The following is a 17,172-nucleotide window of genomic DNA, read 5'->3' as shown; positions in this document are numbered from 1 at the left end:
TCCTGTCCTTGGGGACCACCCCTAGGACAAAAGGCAGTGGGTGCAGCTGGGGTAGATGGGTGCTCCCTGAGAAAACCTGGTGTTTCTCGTGACTCCAGGGTGCTAAACAAACACACCAAGCTGTGGTAACTGTGACTTCAGCCTCAGCTGACTGACGAGCCCAGGGTTATGTTGCAGGCAGTGCATTACCTGACCTGTGCTGCTGCAGCAGGGAGGAGCTGAGGATGGTGCAGCTTGGAGCATTGCCCCCCGAAGCTCTGTTCCTGCCTCTAAATGGATTTTTTTTCCCTCCCTGGTTGCTGCCAACAATACACACAGTTTGGGGCTGACCCTTAGTGTTGGGCATCGGGTCCTTCTTGATCCATTGTAGCTGTTAGCCTAGTGATTGTAGAGCTCAGGGAAATGTGGGAACATCTGACAAGAAGCTGAGAGCTGTTTCAGCAGGGCACGGCTGGCATCTCACAGCCAGAATGGACAAAACGTGCCCCCGACACGAGGCAGAGGGGAGCAGGCTTCCCCATGCTCTGCTGCCCTGCCTGAGAGTCAGACGAGCAGTGGGACTGACAGGGAGAAACCTGCCTGGGGCTGCCTTGGGGTGATAAAATGCCTGTGATGCTTGAGCGCTGATGGCTGCGGCGCTTCTGTGAAATGATGCTGGGTTTGTCCCTGGGTCTCCTTCCCTGCTGCAGCACCCTCCCCCTCTGAGCCCCTGGAGCTCTTTGCTCATACATCTTCCTCCTGGCAGATGTTCACCATCTGGCTGTAGCGTGCCCCTTGTGTGGGACTGTTCCTGGTGCCACCTTTCCGTCCCCAGGGGCTGGGTGGCAGCAGCAGGACCCCTGTGCCTCTCCCTCCCCATTCTCTGCTGCCAGCCAGGTTTTCCTCCCGTCTCTTGGGAGTGGCTGAGCCTCTGTTTTGGCAACAGCACCTCGTGGAGAATGACATGCAGGGTGTTTGAGCAGGTGAGCCCCAGCAAGGCACATGTGTGGCTCGATGCGCCCAGCTGCCACCGGCACCGTGCCAGGGCCACCGGAGCTGTGGGGGCTGCTCCTGGGCTGGGGGTGCAGCGGGGTCCTGAGCCTGCACACGCAGCTTCTGGGGAGCTTGGGTTAATCTCCAGACCTCGGCTGAGCAAAATGCTTCATCACTGGCTTGGGTTGAGACGGGTGAGTCACCCGTTGAGTCACGCTGTTCCCATGCCAGGTGGGGGACCGGAGAGGGGACACTGCCTGCTCTTGGATGTGCCCAAGAGGCTCAGCCCAGACCTCTGTACACTGCTGCCACGTTAATCCGCTTCTCAGTGTGCTCCCAGCGCTGACATCCATGCTGACTGCCCCCTGCTCCCCCTCCTTTCCCCTCTGGATCTACTTTTTATTTAGCAGTGATTTCATTAGCAAGAAATCCGAGCCCCGAAGCCTCGGTGCGGACCCTGCCTGCAGCTCCGTGGTGGTGGCTCGGTGTCACTGGGACTTTCCGTGCTGATGCTGTCACCGGGCTGCAGCCTGGGCTCTCTCCTCAGTGTGACCACTGCCTGCTTGCATCATGCTCCCAGCCTGGAGCTGACCTGGGATGTTCTGAATTTGGGTTAAAAACCCCAACTCCTGGGGTCAGTTTGGTGCCAGCCCCTGCCCGGCTCAGGCTGGTGATGCCCCTTTGATGCAGACTTGCAGCAGGACCTGTGAGCAGGCTGGCACCACATAACCACGGTGTTTGGAGACAGCTGGGGGCTTTTGATGAGTTTGCACCCCAAAAATGCCCCCAAACCCTGACCTTTGCAGTGTGTGGATGCCTTGCTTGTGGGTCTTCCCCTTTTTGCTGAGAGCATGCGTGGGTGTCACACAGCCACCCCCCTGTCCCTAAGCATTGTCCCACTGGTGCCATCCATGGGGATGCTGGGGAGGTGATGGGGAAGTCATGGGGTGGGCTATGGGGGGGTCACCCCACCATGGGGCCGGGGGTGAGGCCATAACATCACCTCCACCACCGCCCATCGGCTGCCCCAGCGATGCCCCTGGGGAATTTGCTGCCCCCTTCCCTTCTGCCTGCATCTCCTCCAGCAAAGGGCTCGAGGTCTTCCACCAGCCCGGGGACGAGATGATGCTGTCGAGGAGCTGGCTGCTGTCTCACTGCAAGGAGAAAGTTAAAAAGAATTGTGAAACCATTACAAAAGAGATCCCAGAGCAGAGGTTTTATGGGTGAGGTGGTTGGAAGCATGAGTTCCCCACAAGTACCTCCTGCTGTGAGCTGATCCCAAGGGCAAACCCAAGCCCTTTACCCCCACGTTCAACTTTGACCTTGCTTTGGCAGGATTAAAATCTCCTGAAGATGGACAACCCGATCGCAAGGAGTTAATTCCCACCCACCCCCCTTCTCCTCCCCTCTGTTTTTTAGTACTTTTCTTTCCAACTGGCCTGCTTTGCTGCTGAGAAATTGGGAAAACAAACAGAAAATAGATCCCGGCCTTGTGGGTGCTGCTGTCTGGAGGATGACGCAGGCGACCCGGCGCTGTTTTGGCTGGGGGAAGGATGCACAATTGGGGTTTTATCTTCTTGCTGTGCTCTGCAGCCTGTGTTTGCTTCTTGGGTTTGGGGCATCTTAAGAGGTTGGTGGCAGAGAGGCTTTTTGGGGTGCAAAGACAAAATGCAGGGCTGGCAGTCCTGTGGCTGCATCTCTGGCACCAGCTGCTTAACCTCTTTGTGCCTGCCCTGGCTGTTTCCATCTCTTGAAGGTGATTGTTGCTGCTTTTTTTTTGCACCAGCACAAAGCCCGAGGCAGGCAGGGAGAGCAGGGTTGGGGTCTGCACCCTGCTGCCTGTGCTGTTAATGCTGCATGTGGTTATAGGGGAGATGTTTTTCCCTAATGTTATCTAGAAATACTTGTTCTTTATTGTCTTCTGTGCCAAAATCTTGGCTTAGGAGCAATTTTGGTGAAAAGCTGAGTATTGCAAGAGTTAGTTCCTTTATCTTTTTGATGAAAAGTTATCTCCCCAAATTTCAAGAGACTTTACCAGTAGCTCTGTATACATCCATGGCTGGGTTTCACACTAAAACTCTGCTTGTTTTTCCCTTGGCTATTTTTCCAGCCAAGCACTGGTGCAGGGCGCGTGGCTCCACAGCCAGGGCTAAGCCAGAGCAATGCTGAAGTGCTAAAGCCCTGCTGAGCCTGAGCTTCTTGTCAGTGTTTCAGCTTCTTCCCCTGCTTCTCCTGGGCTGGTGAGAGCCGTGAGGAAGGGAGGTGAGCACAGAGGATGCTTTGAGCATGCTGTGGAGAAGCTGAGTGCCCCCCAGCTCCGGGGAGAAAGATGTCTCCTCACCCCGGGCAAAGTAACACATGGCCAAACTTTAAATGGCATTTTAAGGGGATGAAATAAGTGAAAGCTTGCTTTGATCTCCTAAAATCTTGTCTGTGCCACCTGTTAGTGAACAGATGGGGGGGGGAAATGCAGCTTTGGTGCTGGTGGGGTCTTACCCGTTGTGTCGAGCTGGGGGCGCAGCTTTGCTTCTCGCGAGCCCTGGCTCCTGGCAGTCCCCTCTCCTGACACCCAGGCAAACGCATTTTTCATTTATTATATAACGGCTGAGAGAGACTAATGTAATTAGCGAGGAGCTGGAGCAAGCCTTCAGCAGAAAGGCTCCTCCAAGCTGCCCAAGGGGAGGGAGATGCTCTGAACAGCTCCCGGTCCCTGTGCCAGACTCGGGCTGGTGCCTGCCAAAGCGCAGGGACACGGAGCTCGCGGGGTCCTGGGATCGTGGCATGGTCACAGCGCCTTGTAGGACTCGAGGACGACTGGAAGCAGCTGCGTGATCTCCAGGAGGGCTGGGAGCACCCCCGGAGCTGCCCAGACTGGGCGTCTGGGACGATGCTGTGAAGTGGGGGCCAGATGGACTTAGGCGCCGAAGTCCTATTCATGGCAGAGGGATTTGGGCTTCAGAAGCTGAGGCGGTGCCAGGCCGTGGACTGAAAGGCTCCTGACCCGTTTAAGGCCGAGCTGGGGGTTATTGTTTGCCTACGAGCAAGCTGCCAGCAGCCGTTCGGGACGCGGCGCCTGTGCTGGTCCTCGCGGGTGCTGCCGGGAGCCCGCGGCACGCAGGGGCCCCTCTGCTCTTGGCCTGGGTACCACAAACATCGATGTGTCCTCTGGGGCTCCCAGCACTGCCAAAATCGTCCCTGAGTTTTAAGTAGGGCAGGCAAAGGGATTTTTTCCAAATCTCTACTCCCCTGTGGTTGCGCTGGGGATGTGCATGGTGGTGCAGTGCCCTCCGTGGCTCTCACCTGTGCGCTCTGCCTTCCTCGTGAGGAGCAGGGGATGCTCAGGGATGTGGGGAGATGGCTCCAGCACCCACAGCTTTGTTGGGGAGTGTAGTAATAGGACAAAGATTAATGGGTTTTAACCTAAGGGTAGATTTGTATTAGATACAGGGAATAAATTATTCACTATAAAGGTGCTGAGGCACTGGAACAGGTTACCCAGAGAAGCTGTGGATGCCTCAACTTTCCTCTTCGAGCCCTCACTGTTTGGAGGTGGGTTGGGTGCCCAGTTGCTGCATCCCTTGCTGGGTACCAACCAGGCACACGGCAGCTCCCACAGCTCCTGCTTCTTGGGCAGCATTTATGGAGGGGAAACTGGGAGCCGGAGCTGGAAACCAGTGTGCGGGTGACACTGCACCAGTGATGCACTTGCAGCAAGGGCAGTGGCAAGCACAGAGATGCTTCAGTCTGCTCAGCTTTGGAGCTGAAAGGGGATGGGGAGCATCTCTGCAAATCCAAATTACTGAGAGCCACGTCCACCTGAAGCAGAAATGATCGTGGCTTAAATCAGCTCTGTCCTGCCTCTGGATTTCTGTAGCCTTTTAATTATTTCTAATAAACCCTCTGCTCTCCTCCAAGGGTTGAGAAGGGTGACGGGGGAGGGCGAAGCTCCTGGTTTGCAGCCTGGTATTACTAAGCAACCGTGTCCTGAAATTCACAGCCCGATGGAGAGAACTTTGTTTACCAGGAAGAAAACACTTGAAAAGGGGAATCTTTGGCGGAAGCATGACGGGATTAACGCTGGGGTTTCTTTAGGCAGTTCTGTTGTTTTTCAGGGCCTGACCTTGGTGCTCGGATTCGCTTTTGCCAAGCGACTCTTTCCCTGCCTAATTTAGACGGTGGTATTGTGCTGGGGTGGGAAGGGGGAGGCGGAGGGAGCGAGGTTTGGCAGAGCAAATGGGAGCCCGAGATTATCTGGTTTAGAGCAGAGGGAGTCCATCATTAGATGCCGGGCCTCTGAAAATCCCGCCGTAATTAATTTTCTCCTGAATTAATTAGAGGAATCTTGGAGGGAGGCAGGGCTGGCAAGGTGCAGTGGAAGTTTTTCAGGGTGATATGTAGGCTGCTGGCAGAGCTGGACCGAAGTGGCCTTCCTCCAGCCTCCCGGGCTGCTGGTGGAGGAGCTGCTCTTGCCTGCCAGCTGCAGCCAGAGCGAGGTCCTGAGTGCATGGTGGTTGTCCCCTTGGGATGGCTTTGAGTGCCTGATTTGGGGTATTTACCCTGGTTTTTGTGCGCCTCCGGCATCACAGTGGGATGGATAGGATGGGTGGTTATTTGGGGTGGCGCAGTGGGACCGAGCTGTGCGAGGAGCATCCATCTCCAGGTGTAGCCCAGGACGTGCTCCTCTTCCTGCATCCAACCCCTTGCCCCTGCCTCTGGCTGCTCTGCGGTTCTGGCTAATCCTTCCCTGGAAGGGGCAGGATTTGGGGACAAATCCTTCCCTGTCCTGAGGGTGTGGTGGGTGGCATGGCTCTGCTTGCAGTGTCCTGCGAGCTCTGTGCCAGCTGGTCCCTGGGGACGCAAGCCCTGAGCTGTGTCCTCGTGCTGGGGACCTCCAGCCAAGCTGGTTGTCATGGTGTGATGCTGTGTGCTATTGCACCTGCTTAATTAATGCCAATTAGTTCAAGTGTGGCTGCCTCTTCAGGCAGCAGGAAGGCAGTGGAGGGGCGCTACCAGCAGCTGGTGGGACCTGGGCAAGGAGCTCCTGAAGGCTCCTCTGGTGATGTTTCCCATGGGTCTGATTTGAAAATGCATTTGGTGTCTTCAAACCCCCTGGGTTTGGGGTATCTAAATTTCAAAGGTATCTCTGGATGAGCCCAGATCATCCCTGGATCTCTGTATAAGCCACGCACACAGAGCTCAGAGGTATTGGGTACGGGAACTAGGAGAAATCAGGGAACAATCTGCAGGTCCTCCAACCCACCTGGGAACTCCTGCCCTAAAGGGATTGCTCTTTCTGGTTTAGGATACTTCTGAAGAAGGCATCAAGGATGCCAGATCCAATGTTTTGTGGGAGGAGTGATTTGTGGTTCTTGAAATTGAGACAGCACTGCTGTTTGGGCTGTGAGCTCCGTTATCACCTGGCAAAAGGTTTGCTCCTAGCCTGGTTTCACCTTCCCAAGCGAGGATCAAATGTCTCTTCCCTTCAAGTAAAAGCTCTGCTCAGACTTATCAGAGGCTTGGTGTATCCTTCCTGCAAGATTACCAGTAAAAGGGATGCTTCAAGGCTTAAGCAAGCCCCTAACAAGCTGTGGCACATCATTTGGCTCTGGCTGCCTCCCTCAAATCATCCAAATGTGGCTGCGGGGATGGAGCTGCTCCTTTAGTTCCCTCCAGTCTTTCCCCCAAGGAGCTTTGCTCTGATATCACCCCGTGGCCATGAGGCAGAGGGGTCCCTGCTCCCTTCTCTTCTCCCAGATCTTGGAGTCCTTGCAAGGCTGCATTCAGCAGGGGCTTAGGGCACATCTTGCGGGGCTGGGCTGTCCCCAAGCCCCCTGTGGCCTCGCTGTCCCATCCCTGCTGCTGCTCAGGTGCCCTGCTGGGAAGCAGGACCTGTTTCCATCCCTGTTACTGCATCTTCAGGGCCACAGCTCTGCGGGTAATAAAACCCCGAGGTCCCTCTTCGCTGCTCTGAAAGGGAGCTTTGTCTGTGCAGAGAAATGACTTGAAACCGATCTGGGGGAAGGCGATTGTTATCTGAGGGCTCCTGAACTGTTTGGATCCTGACTTTGTTAGAGATCTCGTAATTTAAACTCCAACCTGCTTATTAGAAATTTGAGATAATAGTTTAATAATAAAACCCAGTTTTTTTTTTTTCTTCTGGGTTCCTGTGTTCCTGCCCGCCTCTTTCTCTTAGCTGCATATTGCCGTGGATATTTAATCGTGTGATATACCCCTTCGCGCTTTGCTTTTATTTTTTTTAAATAGTGGGATGAAATGGCAAGATGTTTCTTTTTGAGGTCTGCCAAAGGCAGATCATGTAGGCCTGTCTCTGCGGTCCCCGTGCACACATTTTAGAGCATGCCCATGGAGCTGAAAGGGGCTGGAGGCAGCACTGACACCTTAATCGTCCCCAGCTCCTGGGGTCCCCTTTCCTGTGTGCGCTCCCCTGGCTGCGTGGTTCCTGCTGCAGCGCCTTGGGGACATGGGGTGGGATTTGGGGGCTCCTTCTAAGAGCTGTCCCTGGCTGGGCAGCAGCTGCCTGGCCCCAGCATTGCCCACAGGGAATGTTTGGAGGTGTGCGGGTGGATGAGAGGTGGTGGGAGAGGCTGGGGTCGTGGGTGGGCACGGCTGTGGTTGCTGAGCACGAGGCAGTTGTGCTCTGTCCTGCTGCTTGCCCTGATTATCAAATCTCACAGTGGGAGATTGCTGGGATTTCGATGCCAGAGCCTGTGTCTGGCTGTGCTGAAGCAGCTCCCAGGGTGCAGGAAGGTGGGAGCACTCGGGGTGGCCCTGGCAGAAGCCCTCCAGGTGCCCTCTGCTGCTCTCTGTGCTCGTGTACCTGTGGCTCAGCAGCTCCCAGCAGCGAGGGTTGCATTGTTCTTAGCTTCTGTGACTGCCTCCTGTAGGAATAAATGCTAACAGAGGTGGGGAGGGGGAGATGCTCTGGGTCTGTCACAGTTTGGAGGTGGCTGCTGGGCAGGATCGGGCTCCTTGGGTTGCTTGGTCTCCACTCACTGCCCCATGCCTCTGGGTGCAGGGATGCTCTGGGCACCTCTCACAGGGAGCAAGGAGCCCCACAAGGGTGCAGCTGAGGTCCAATTCCCCCAGATTCCCATAGCTTTCCTGGTGATCCCCATTGTGCCCTGGTGATGGGCAGCATTGGGGCGAAGTTTTATTTGGTGTCTGTTGGGGCTCCTGAACGATTTCCTGCTGGGCACGGGTTGTGCTGGTTCACATTGGCTCCTGCTCCGGATGCCACTTCCATGACATCATTTGGCTCTTGAAGAGCTGAGGAGGTGAGACACTTCTGAGCGATTATCTAGTGCAAATAGCCCATGGTAAACAGCCTCGGTGGAGTATTGATACTGAGACTGTTTCTATTCCTAATTTCCTGCTCTCAGTGAGTTTGCCCGGTAGCCAAAAATGGGAAGGGGGGGGGGGACACCCAAACCCTTCAGTCCCAGCCTTAAAACGAGGCTCCAGATTTCAAGTCAGGGCATAGAGCTGCTGCCAGCCAGGTAATTGTGTTCGCAGTTAATAACTTCCACCCAAGGCATTTAACAGCAAGACTGAGGCTGGTGGTGACGTGAGGGCTTGGTGATGGGACAGGGCTGGGAGCACACAGTCAGGGGGCGAGCGGAGCTGTGGGACCCCTGGGGACAATCAGGGGTTTCGCCTTGGCTGGGACTAATTTTTGGGAAGGAATCCCTCAGCTGATGTTCCTGGGACTGAGGTTGTCCTAGAAAAAAAAAAAACTCATTATTTTTAATGCCCCATGATTGCTTCTTCCCTGGATAGCACCCATGGTGGCTGTTTTTTCGATGGTGGCTTTTTTTTCGATGGTGGCTGACACCCTGCTCAGGTGTCAGAGCTCCCCGGTGGCTGCGTTGCCATCGTGTTCTCCATCCTTTAGGGCTGGTGCATCCAAACTGTGACACCAGTACGCCCCGTCCCCTGCCCGAGCCCCCCGCAGCTGCTCCTTGCGCTGCTCCCACCGTGGGGTGGGGGCTGCGGGTGCTCCGCACACCCGGGCAAACTTTAACCAGCGGAGCCCGTTTGTTATTAACCTGCATTTCCTCTTGGTTCCACCATTACCTCTGCAGAAAAGAATCTGACCTCTTGCTCTCGGCATCACCTTCGCTTCCACACCCCCCTCCCAGCTGTTCCTTGGTGGTTTTGGGTGAAACTCTGCAACCCCCCCCCCCCCCCCCCTTGCCATGTCCCCACGGTCCCTCTGCTGCGACTCCGCTCCCTCTGGCCTTTGTGCAGAGCTCCTGAAAGAGCTTTCGGGCCGGCACAGCGGCGGAGTTAAGCCCGTCGTGGGTCCCTCTTAATTAAATTTGAAAACTGCTGGGATAAGAGGGCTTTGGGAGCGAGTCAGGTGCTGAGCCATGGGCCTGAACAACTGCCACAGACTAGCACTACCACCCACAGCCCTGATCCCCATGACATGTGTACAGATTACGGAGAAATCCCTCAGCAATGAGCCTGCTTTAACTCCTTCGCTCTCCGGGGCTGCTGAGCACGGCTCCGAGGGGTCCCCAGCTCTGTCGGTGGGTCTGAGCAGCAGAGGGATGTGCTGGTGGTCCTGTGCCACCTTCTTGGGGCTGGAGCAGTGCAGGGTGACCTGTGGTGGCACACAGAGTCCCTCCTTCCCCCGGTGTCCAGCAGACCTTGCTGGGGTACGTGCAGCCTGTCCGGGCGAAGTGCAATCCAAATATTGGCTTTGGATGAGGTGTGCAGTGCGAGAAGGAACATCTCGAGGCTGCGGCTGTTTGGCCAGCAGTAAAAATAATAATAATAAAAAAAAGTGAGGCTTGGGGTCACTGCTTTGCCGGAGGGCTGGAAGTGGAGGGAGCCCCATGGCATCCTCGCTTAGGTTGAGCATGGCTGGGGTCTGTGTGGCTCTGGCTGAAAAGAAAGGAAAACACAACCCCAAATTCAGACAACCCAGTTCAGCTCCCATCCTTTGGGCACCTGGGCTCTGCCTGGGACATTAAACCTCCACTTAGGGAGTTTTTGCCAAATCTGTGTCCAGGGGTGTTGAAGCTGTGCCCTGCTCCCATTCCCAAGGCTGTTCCCCCAAATGCATGTTGGTTTCCAGACTTTATTGTGTCCCTGGAGGGGTGACAGCTGGTGACAGCCCCCCAGGCCTGTGCACACAGGGAGACGTGTGGCTTTGCAAGCGCCAGGAATGGTTTTGCTTTAATCACAGCTCCCAGTCCTTAACCGGTGCTTTGGTCTGGCGTTTGAAGCAGAGGTGGTTTAGGAGGAATATTAAAAAGCAATAATGCAGCCTGTTGGAGTATATTGGAGCCTCCCTCCAGCCCGGAGCCTTGCTGGAGTCAGGGTTTCTCGTCTCCTATTAAATCACGGCGCTCCCAAGGAGCCTTTGAGCCCGGTGCTCTGGGCACATTTCAGAGCCCGGCCAAAACCAACAATTATCTCCAGTTTCAGGAAATTTGAAGCTGTGGTTAACAGTGTCTTCCTGAGGACTGACAGATGACACAGGTGGCTTAGCGTGCAGCCAGCGCTCGCCCCGCGCGTTGATGGCATCCATCATCTCGACAGCTCGTGGGCCTCCTGTCGGGAGGGAGGTGAGGGCTGGGGGCTGCCGTGGATGCTGCCTCACATCCAACCCTGCCAGGGGATGGAGTGGCCACCTCGGGTCGATGAGGGCTGTGGAGATCCCTGGAACACCTCCTCCCATCGTGGCTCGCCGCCGTTATTTCCCCAGGCAGCGGGTGCCCAGCAGAAACCACTCTATTGCTTCCTGCAGAGAAATGGAGCTAGAAGCTTTTACAGGCTGTTACTAGCCCTTTGCCATTAGGGAAGGGCTGAGGGAGTCCTTGACTTGCCGAAAAGTTTACTTTTGTGTGTTCTGGAGCTATATTTGATCAAAGGTATTGAGAACTCAGGGCTCCAACCACCCTCTTGCGTCCATCCGTCCTTGCTCTGGCTCAGTGTGTGTTTTATTCAAGCCCTGGTTTTTTGTTTGTTCACAAGGAGGGAAGGGAATTGTCTCAGTGAGCCAGGCACCTACAGTGTTCCAGGTCCTGTGGGTTGGTCCTGGGATTTGTGAGCCCAAAGGGGTGTTTGTGTGACTGGAAAATCCCAGCCTGTCCTGCTCTGGGGAATGCCGAGGGATGGGACTGCGAGCCTGCAGGAGCTCCTATCCCAATGCCTGCAGCAGGGAGGAAGGATATGTTTTATCAAAGTGAGTCCCTGCTGTTTGAGTTCCTGGTTAGGAGCTTGATAGCATCTAAAAACCAACATGGGGAAGTAAACAATGAGTCCAGTTTTATTTTAGTCCTCTTTTTCTTTCTCCGTTTTTTAACCTCTTAATCACTTTGAGTAGCTGAAACCTTAAATCCCAACAGAAGCAATGATCTGTTAGGGAGCCTGGTCCCTTCCTTGTAAAAGCTGAGAAGAGGAGGAAATGTTTTTCTAAGGTAGCTGGCTATTTGGCTATCCCCTAAGAATAGGTGTGAAGAACCTGGGGGTGTGCATGAGCAGATGTGATTCAGGAATAACAAAGAGCTGAGATCCTGTCCTTAGATGGTGTGGATCAGTGATTCACCTGCCAGCTATGGCTACTTTGCATATCAGGCCGTGTCAGGAAAACTGCTGCTATTTTTATGGCTCTGTCTGGGGGCGGTGGGGCTGGCGGGCACCGAGCAGATCTGACGGGTTTCCGAGGGGGAGAGGGACCTGGAGGCTTTACGGAGACTGCAGCAGGAAAGAAACTCAAGAGCAAACACCACTTACTGCTGTCTGCAGAATTGATGAGGAAAGTCATATTTCTGTTGAGCCGTGCAGAGAAAACAAATATCACCCCCAGCAGCTGCCTTCAAAGGAGAAAGCTTCCTGCCCCCTTGGTTTTTGCCAACTGTTGGGTGGCAAACGAGCCACGGTGGTTATCTGGTTTATCTGGCCCATCGTTTCATGTCAGCTGGTGACTGACCAGGGCCTCGAGATGTTTGCTGAGCTTTTACAGAAAGCCTTTCCTTGCTGCTTGTCTTCCTCTCTGCAGTCCTCCCCTCGTGCTTCCCCCTTCCACTCTCCCTCGCTTGATGTTCAGGGAAAACCTGTGTGGCCGTCCCAGGGGAGCATTTTGGCATAGGCATAACCTGTTAACTACTGTAATTAAAATAGTGTTTCTTCCTAAATTATACCCATGGATTTTTGCTAATTAATTTGCCAGTTTCAACAAAACTGCTTTGGAAAGTGCTGGAGGGGGGAGCTTGGCCCTGCTGGGTCCCTTGGTCTGCCTCCTACAGCATGGCGGGGACGATGCCGGGGTGATTGCTAAAAGGGTTTGCTCCAGTTGGGTTCTGGGGACATTGCTCATGGTCCACAGCGAGTAGATGTCTCAGGCTGTGTATGCTCCATTAATACCGTCCAGTGCTTCGTAACCTGCTCAGAGTGATGTGAATCCCTTGAGCATTGATCCCGTTGTGTTGGGAAGGGAAGGCACGCGGGAACTGGCTGCTGTCCCCACTTGTGGCATGGCCACATTAAGCAAAAGCAGGAGCCATGTGGGACTTGCAAGCAGAACAAGGAGCAGGACAGCTCCGCGGAGCTGGGATGTTTTCCTCCAGTAAACCCAGCGAGCCGTGGAGGTTTTCAGCACGTTTACAGATTTCCTTCCAGGGTTGCAGCGTGGGGGGAGGTTAACCATGGGGCTCCACTACTGGGCTGTGGGAGCTGAATCCTGGTGCCCCCGGGCTCGCTCTTCTCAGGGTTTCCAGTTCTCCCCCCCAGGGAAGGGGCTGCCAGCAGGACCCAGCTCAGGATTTGGGTTTTGCCCCGAGCAAACCCCATCTGCTCTGACAGGCACCTGTCCACCCACCACTGGGCGCCGTCAGGCTGCTGACTGCAGTTCAGAGCAAGGACAGACTTATGTACACATCGCTGTGGCAACGCTTAGGTAAAAGCCTCTGAGAAGCACCAAAGTGCATATTATGGGCTATCGCCTTCCTCTGTGTGTGCACATGTGGGTTTTTTTTTCCTGACACTAGCCTGAGGTGCAGGGAACACCTGAGCTGGTTTAATTAGCTTCCCTGCCTTATGCTTCTGTAAATCTCTAACATCTCTACCTTGTGTGAGTTTTTCTTGACTTTTTTTGACTTGCATCTGCTCCCAGCCCCGCTGCGGATCTGTGGCCTGAGAGTCTCATAGGGACAGTAGCACATGTGAGCTAACGTAGGGGCAGGAGGATGGGAGGCTCCTCAAAGGCCCAAAGTGATGAAAATTCACAGAAATTGCACTTTGACCTGAACTGGATCATTCAGGAGTCTGCTGGGGCTTTGATTTGCTACTGGTGGTCTTTGGAAACCTCGGGCCCATTGCTTTATCTCATTGTAGCTCCATTTCCTACTGTGCAGAATGGGAATAGTGCCCTGCTCCTGCGAGAACAGGGTGCAAAATGTGCTTAATGTTAATTCCTCACTTTGGAAAGGAGGAAACCCTTCTGTGCATTTGCATTATTGGTGTCTGGGGCAGTTTGAAAAAAGCCTTTCTCTGAGGAAGTGCTTTTTGGAGTCCTACTGCATCACAAAGGAGTAAACGTGTTCCTTCTTGTCTCATGCATGACACTTGCCCAGTGCGAGCACCCCAGGGAGGAGCATGTGCCCAGAGGCAGCAGCACCCTGAGGGTGGTGGCCTGGGCATGCAAAGATGCTTGAGACAGAATTGGCCACGCAGTGCTCGCCTGTGCCTTGTAATTCATGGTGTGATCCCTGGCTCTCAAAGGGCAGCTTGCAATAAAATCAGTGCCTGGCATCTCTGTCCCAAAGGTGCAGAATCTATCGGGGTATCAGTTAAATCAGTTCACCCACTGCTGGTACCACATCTTGGGCTCATACGTCTGGATCCATGAGCAATAGGATTTGTGGGTGGCAGCGTCAGATTAGCCGATGGAATTTATTCGCTCTGGTGGAACCATTTTTAGGCAAGGTGTTTTTGCAAACAGCATTTCGTCATAAAACGCTGCTGTCAGTCACCTGTAGGCAAATGACTCTCCAAAACCCAACCCTAGATTGAAGGAAACGATAAGTAGCTCTGCCTGTCCTGAGAGCTTTTTTCCTCTCTTTATTTAATATTTTGCTGGGTAAATAATTACCGGCCTCACATACTGCAGAGTGGGTGTGGAGGGTCAGCAAATGTCTTGAAAATGGTTTCAGTTCTGTGCTCGGTAGCGAAGGCAGACGTTTTCACAAGCAAGCAGGACTGACTGCACTGCATTCCTCCTGCCTGGTCGCAGGGGTGGGTGCGCAATGGCAAAAATGTGCCCGAGCAGCTGCACGGGTGCTCCACTGGATCAGCTGGAAGGGCAGGGGCTGCCGGGGCTCCGGGCAGGTTTTAGTGAGAATCTCTGAAAAAAAGTGGTTTTTTTTTGTGTATCAGGGACCAGGAGCGAAGTGCAGGCTGGGAACGACTCCTCCTTGGCAGCCTTGTTCCTGGCTGAGCATCGGGGGATTAAGAAGCCTTTAATTGGGTACAAGCATCAGGACTTAAATGCTAATTTACATGCCTGACACATTGATGGCAAATATTTCAAGTATTGACTCAGTCCAGAAGCAGTGCCTAGCCGGGGTGAGTGGCAGGAGAGGAGGTGATGCACCTTCCCAAGAAGGTGATTGATACCCGAATGCTCCCAGCTTCAGGAAGCAGAGGGAGACCCAGGGCTGGAAACAGCCATCAGCAGAGTTCACACTGGAAAATAACACCTTTTTTTTTTTTTTTTTTTTTTTTTTTTTTTTTTTTTTTTTTTACCTGGAGTTTAATTAAATACTGGATTAGCTTGTGAGGAGGGGGAGGGTGAATTCTCTCCATCTCGGGGTTGTTAAAAAGAGCTGAGGAGCTTTCCAAGAGCCAAGCTGCTGCTCTGTGCACATCTCCGTGGGTGCACAGTGGAGCCCCCCTGGTCATGGAAACTGTAGGAAACTGTCCCTGGGGGGCTGCCCGTGGGTCCCCATGGCCAAACTGCCCCCAGGCTGCACCGTTATCCGGGCTGCCACCCCTCCTGAGCGCAGCACGCTGCCGGTAGCTGTTTGTCTCCAGCTCCTTTCACCACCTCCGTTGTTGAACCCGACTGTCACTTTCCTCGCCTGCTTGTTTTCAGTGTTTTCCCCGACAGTTTCTTTTTATAATTGTGATTTTTTTTCCCCCCTCTCTGTCGCTACCTGTTTGAGCCCTCAGGCGGTGAGCTCGGAAATGCATTTGCTGGGGTTTGCCCTGGCCTGTCGCATACATCATCCTGCAGAGGATGGTGTGCATCTGTTTGGCATTTATTAATCGGTGCAGCTTGACAGTGTTTCTTCATGTGTTTTCTTTTCCAAAATTCTCTGCTTAAAATAGAGCAGCAGTTGGGGGGGGGGGGAGGGGAAATGATCTTCCTCATGCCTTTGTGTGGGCTTCCACGGTGCATGTCCTGAATGTGCTGTCTGGAAACGTTCAGCCTTCAGAAACTGCCCCCCACAAAGCAAGGAGTGGGATTCTTTGGGGATCAGCTGAAAATGAAGCTGTTTATAAGGAGCCAAGGCTTGCCACTGTTCAGTTGCTCCCTATGCATGGTATCACCAGGAGAAAATCACCTTTTGCCACTGCCTGCCTGCAAGTGCCCACCTGGGGCTCCTGGTGACTTATCTGCAAGGCTCTGGAGCAAACGATGCTCCTGGTGCTCCTGAGGGATGTGGGTTCCTCTCCCTGAGCACATGGCTCAGCCCTGCTGCCTTCCCTGAAGCCCTGGAGGTGTGAATGGGGCAGTCACCACAAACCCCAGTTCGTGGGCTCCTTTCCCCCCGAGGTGTTCTGGGTCCCAGCTCCCTTTTTGGAAGGGAGCAGCGTTGCACAACCGCCCGCTCACCGTTTGAAAGGAGGTTTCCCAGCTTTCCTCTTCTCTGGAAAACATTTATCTATCAGCCAGCTAAGGGCAGAAGGAACTTGTTCCAGGTAGGATGTGTTTTTCCATCTGCACGTAATAACATCTCTAGCTGCGTGTAATTAACTCAGAAGTGATAGGCTTGTAATTACCCGGCAGAAGCCTGTGAAAAAAGGGATTGCGTTAGTCTTTATCTCAGAAGCTTTATTAATGAAGGTGTTCTGGGCCATTTTGGGATATGCCAAAATGTCTGAAGCAGCCCTGGAGCCCTGCAGAGGCCGGGCTGGTGGCAGAGCTGGCTGGGGTGGCATGTGGCTGCCTCTGGGGTGGGCTCAGCACCATGAGGTTCCCAGCAGAGGACCTGCAGCGGGTGGCTCCAGCCCTTGGTGTGCTCATGTTCTCAATTTGGGGTTCACCTGGGATGATAGAGACCTGCCTGCTCTGGCTTTTGGTTAAAATTCTTGTTTTCTCTTGTTTTTGCCTGCTTGTGGGTGTCTGTTGGAGGGGTGGGCAGGAGGCAGCCTCTGGCTAAACTAGGGAAGGTTGCACAGTGTAGGAAAGACCATTAAAAGGGCCACAAGGCATGAGAAATGGTTGGGTGGCTACGGAAATTAATACTGGGGGCTTCTGCTGTTTGTGTGATGAAACCATCGTGAATTTAATGTATATCATACATACCATAAGAATGCCTTTAAAGAAATGTGTTTTAGTGCATCCCTTAACAGTGGAATGAATTCAGCATCTCTACTTCTCGGTGTGCAGCTCGCACCGGTTTGTCTTCGTTATCCCTGTGACTGGGAGAGGCAAATTGGTCAAATGGAGATGTCTCAGCTAAAATCATATGTCTGAGCCTTCTTCAGAAGTTTTGATACCAGATTGTGCAACGTGCCCCTGGGGATTAGACCCCAAATTGACATCAGACGCTGGTGCTATTTGAGGGAAATCTTTTCTCATGAGCAATACCCTGCAGTGGAGACATGGAATTATTTAATTTTGCATCTTGGCTTTTTGGGATTTGCTAGAAAAAGCAAAGAAACTTGCCTTTTCTTCCAAAAGCCAGAGCATCTTTGTGGTTTGTGACCATGAGTCTTGGGCATTTTGTGCACGTTGCATTTCACACTACATCCTTGCTGGGCTTTGGGTCCCAGACTGGAGGTTTCTTGGTGCTCCACCACTTGGCAGAGCTCATGGGCACGCTGTGCTGCCTGGTACGGGTGCAGGATGAGATGGGATTTGTCTTCTGGGTCCAGGTAGGGACCCGTGTGTCCCACCCGCGGCAGTGTCTGGACTTGAGGCAGTTCAGGTCTGCACAGGTT

General features: G+C 53.7%; 1 long non-coding RNA gene across 4 annotated transcripts in view; it reads left to right on the top strand.

Moving 5' to 3' along the window:
- The window catches only part of LOC116496426, a 175,116-nt gene that overhangs the window by 60,257 nt on the left and 97,687 nt on the right, over positions 1 to 17,172 (top strand). The gene's annotated exons all lie outside the window — the stretch shown is intronic.

Source organism: Aythya fuligula, chromosome 18 (assembly GCF_009819795.1).
Source record: "Aythya fuligula isolate bAytFul2 chromosome 18, bAytFul2.pri, whole genome shotgun sequence".
Classification (NCBI taxonomy): domain Eukaryota; kingdom Metazoa; phylum Chordata; class Aves; order Anseriformes; family Anatidae; genus Aythya; species Aythya fuligula.
This window is presented reverse-complemented; position numbering and strand designations above follow the sequence as displayed.